This window comes from Salvia splendens, chromosome 13 (genome assembly GCF_004379255.2).
Source record: "Salvia splendens isolate huo1 chromosome 13, SspV2, whole genome shotgun sequence".
Lineage (NCBI taxonomy): Eukaryota > Viridiplantae > Streptophyta > Magnoliopsida > Lamiales > Lamiaceae > Salvia > Salvia splendens.
Genome location: NC_056044.1, coordinates 24,314,158 through 24,319,241, shown reverse-complemented (window position 1 = coordinate 24,319,241; position 5,084 = coordinate 24,314,158). Strand labels below are relative to the sequence as shown.

Below are 5,084 nucleotides of genomic sequence, written 5' to 3'. Positions count from 1 at the left end.
AAAGTAATGAATTTATTTAATTTATCTCTTGTAGTGAATTTTCCATCAATTGAGGAAAATACTAATGGGAAATTCACTTCTAAACTAATTGTATTTGAGACCAAATTTATAGTGAAAAATATTAAGTTTTGGCCAAGTTTTATGATTTTAAGTACTCTAATATCCCTATATAATAAATATACACAATTTAAGCTGATTCGACCAATTGTGTTTCATCATTGTAAACTTGTATGTACATATGTAAATTAAGTTCGAATGCACTTTTCATATCGTACTTTTTACTATATATACATAGGGATAGGGATGTGATCATATCCTTTTCCCATCTTTTGTTCTATTTCCTTCTCAATCTCGACCATCTATTTTCACGATCTGATGGTCGAAATTTAAGCTTGTTTCCATTATTTATATTATTAAATTAATTCGAAAAGGGCATTGTTGGGAGAGTTTTGTTGCAGCGGTTATTTCAATTCCATAATTCTCTCCATTAAGTTTGGTAAGTATATTTTCTAATTTATTTTCCATATTTAATTCTTCTCTCATCCATTTTCACCGTTTACATTGCTGCAAATCAGAAAACTCAAATTCAATTCGTCTGCATTAATTTGGAGAAGTTACTATAGATTTTCTTCATAAGTTTTGGTGTTTTCAATTAGGGAAGAAGGTATTTTAGTTTGTTTTTATTTCGTATTCCTTCGTAATTTCTCTTTCTTCTCTCACATACTTGACTCGCTTTTCTACGTTGAACACGTATGGTGGTGTAGTTTCTCGCCTAAACACGAATTCTGGAAGTATTCCTCGATTGGTTTCATTTTTTTTAACAATAAGAAAGTAATTTAGTTAATTTCTTCATTGTATTGCAGCAAATAATGTACCAAAAGTATCTAATAATGCGCACGGATCATTGAATAATGCACAGATTGAAGAGAATAATGTTGAAAGGAAATTGAATTCTTGCCCTTTGGGTTTAGCAATCTATGGCGCTAGGTTGTAGTACCCACTCACAAACGGAACCATCACAAAGGGAAGAGAGTATGAATCATTCCCCTTGGGTTTAGCAACCCATGGGGCTAGGTTATAGCACCACCACAAGAATTCAATTTTATTTTTTAATGCGTTTAAGATTTGGTACGACAAATAATGTACCAAAAGTATCTAATAATGCGCACGGATCATTGAATAATGCATAGATTTAATAGAATAATGTTGAAAGGAAATTGAATTCTTGCCCTTTGGGTTTAGCAATCTATGGGGCTAGGTAGTAGTACCCACTCACAAACGGAACCATCACAAAGGGAAGAGTGTATGAATCATTCCCCTTGGGTTTAGCAACCCATGGGGCTAGGTTATAGCACCACCACAAGAATTCAATTTTATTTTTTAATGCGTTTAAGATTTGGTACGACAAATAATGTACCAAAAGTATCTAATAATGCGCACGGATCATTGAATAATGCACAGATTGAATCGAATAATGTTGAAAGGAAATTGAATTCAGGCCCTTTGGGTTTAGCAATCTATGGGGCTAGGTTGTAGTACCCACTCACAAACGGAACCATCACAAAGGGAAGAGAGTATGAATCATTCCCCTTGGGTTTAGCAACCCATGGGGCTAGGTTATAGCACCACCACAAGAATTCAATTTTATTTTTTAATGCGTTTAAGATTTGGTACGACAAATAATGTACCAAAAGTATCTAATAATGTGCACGGATAATTGAATAATGCACAGATTGAAGAGAATAATGTTGAAAGGAAATTGAATTCTTGCCCTTTGGGTTTTGCAATCCATGGGGCTAGGTTGTAGTACCCACTCACAAACGGAACCTTCACAAATGGAAGAGAGTATGAATCATTCCCCTTGGGTTTAGCAACACATGGGGCTAGGTTATAGCACCACCACAAGAATTCAATTTTATTTTGTAAAACTACTGATACAAATCAGAACAAAAGCGTCTCATACACATATACATTATAGGACACAAATCGTCCATTACTGAGTAAATAAAATCCATTACACTGAAATGTTTCCACATTATGTTAATAAGTTATAACTACTCATAAAATCAGAACAAAAATGTCTCTGAAACATATCCATTACAGGACACATATCGTCCATTACTGGGTGAATAAAATACATTACACATAAATATTTTTACATAATGTCTATTAGTTATAACTACTCCCTAACGTTGATGATATCTAAACCCTAGAGGTATGACTGGAACTCGTGGACTTTGCCGACGGTTGTGTTACTTACTCCATAGTACACCCTAGCCCACGAGATTGCTAAACCCTTGGAGAGTAAATTAAAACATCAACCGCCTTCTCTATGTTCATTCTCAGTTGCTTAGTCCCTGTCAAGCAGCAGCAACATGCATCATGAAAAAGAAACATAATTCAAGGATATAGGAAAATAATGCATTCACATATGAACATAATGCAGAGATTATATGAACTAATGAATGTATAAATATTACATTTGTTATCTGACAATTTACAACAACAATGACCATAATGCATTCACATTTTCAAATAATGTAGTCACAATCGCAAATAATGAAGAGATTTTAACAAGTAATGAACAAGCAGATTTTCAATTTACTCTTTCACAATCTATAACCATGCTAACAACATTCATAATGTAATCACATAGGTAAATAATGCATTGATATGTACTTATAATACAAAGAATGTAACACTAAATACCTTTCAGGTTTTTATGTATAACTCAGAATTACACATAATTCAAGGATTTAGGAAAATAATGCATTCAAATATGAACATAACGTAGATATTATATGAAATAATGAATGTATAAATATTACATTTGTTATCTGACAATTTAAAACAGAAATGACCGTAATGCATTAACATGTTACAATAATGTAGTCACATTGGCAAATGATGAAGCGATTTTAACAAGTAATGAACAAGCATATTTTCAATTTACTCTTTCACAATCTATAACCACACTAAAAACATTCATAATGTTATCATATAGGTACATAATGCATTGGTGTACAGTTTTAATACACAACATATTACACTAAATACCTTTCCTCTTTTACTGTATAACACAGAATTACACATAATTAAATGATATAGAAAATAATGCATTCACATATGAACATAATGCAGAGATTATATGAACTAATAAATGCATAAATATTACATTTGTTATCTGACAATTTAAAACAGAGATGACCATAATTCATTCACATGTTAAAAAAATGTAGTCACAATGGCAAATAATGAAGAGATTTTAACAAGTACAGAACAAACAAATTTTCAATGTACTCTTTCACAATCTATAACCATGCTAACAACATTCATAATGTAATCATATATGTACATAATGCATTGATGTACAGTTTCAATACACAGAATGTAACACTAAATACCTTTCCTCTTTTACTATAGGCTCACCCTCTTGCTGGATATATATACATGTAACCACTTAACCATCCAAATAATGCAATCACAGAATCAAATAATGAAGATGTTATACCAAGTAATGAACAAACAGATTTACAACAGGATCCAACATAATGCAATCACATTTTCAAATAATGAAATCACATCAGCAAATAATGCAATCACATAGTGGAATAATGCAATCATAAGACAAGCATGCTGCAGCATACATGATATATATATACATGTAACCACTTAACCATCCAAATAATGCAATCATATTTGTTATCTACCAATTTACATCAGAAATGACCATAATGCATTCACATATTAAAATAATGTAGGCACATTTTAAAAATAATGAAGAGATCATGTCTTGTAATGAACAAACACATTTTCAATTTACTTAATCACAATCTAAAACCAAAGCAACAACATTAACAATGTACTCATACAGGAAACATAATGCATTGACATACCAAAATAATGCATAGACCATGTGATTAAATGAATATAAACAAAGTGCATTCGTTATATGCCAATTGAAATCGCATATGCGCAAACTGCATTCACATATTAAAATAATGTAATCACTTTGACAAATAATGCACATTTAATATCAAGTAATGCTGGAACAAGCCAACATTGACTGATTTTATGCACAAAAATTCAAAAACAACACGCATAATGGATACAGTGGACAAATTAATTCACAAAAATTATTAAAATACTGTGCAAATTACGGTAAACCATGTGGGATTACAATCCAAACATACAAAGCAATTACAGTTGAACGCGAAACACAAAAGCTCACCAATCTTGCTGGGATTGCTGCGAATTGGTGGGCCGTCCTCTTTTCGGCATTTTAAGATCTGCGCAGGAATTCAACCAAACAACAGGGAGTTAGATTGTAGTACCAAATCCGGTCGATTGGTGGTAATCGGGTTAATTGTGGTGTGGGTGTTGTGTTCCTATCGATTATTGGAGAAAGGGTTATTCAAACTCGAAAAGTGAAGCAGTTCAATAACATTCGGAAAAACCCTACCTCTGCTTAGAACGCGTTGGAGTAATGTTCGGAACCGACGACAAGCATGGAATTCGACTGAAAAACGGTTTAATCACCGATAACAATGTCCGCGGCGGCTAGGGATTTGCTAGTCGGATGGAATTTGAGAAGGATAGTGGAGAGATAAGGGGAGTAAATGCGGTTTGTGAAGAATGAGGCGGTAGATGGAATTCAGTGGGTGTATCCCGCTAAATTCGCGCCTCCTCGTTTTCTCCAGATTTGATACTATAAAATTACTAATTCACCCTCATAATGCACGAAATAGTCGAAATAATGAACTACGGGGTGCTTAATTACTAATCAAATCCGGGTCGTTCATCTCGTAGATCCAATGATCCAAATCGAATTGGAACTTAAATCTAATGATAGAAAAGGACATTAACATGACCCTATATACATATTATATAATTGCGCAATAAGCAACTATCTAAAATTTGACGTATCTGTTAATAGAAGTCAACACAATGAATCAATCGAAATATTGCAGACATGTTTCATTTTAATTACGTAGTTGAACTTCAATTAGTATCAACATCAAATTGACATCACATTTCAATTACTAAGTTGAAAATTGTCAGGATGCCATTCAATACTTATTTAA

At 32.8% G+C, this 5,084-nt stretch overlaps 1 long non-coding RNA gene across 1 annotated transcript; it reads right to left on the bottom strand.

The window, feature by feature from the left end:
* Positions 1-2,176: 2,176 nt before the first annotated feature.
* LOC121761714 lies at positions 2,177-4,837 on the bottom strand. The gene is made up of 3 exons (XR_006042081.1): positions 4,463-4,837; positions 4,232-4,289; positions 2,177-2,357 (listed from the first exon to the last, which is right to left on the bottom strand). It is a non-coding gene; the product is annotated as an uncharacterized LOC121761714 (long non-coding RNA).
* Between the last annotated feature and the right edge of the window lie 247 nt (positions 4,838-5,084).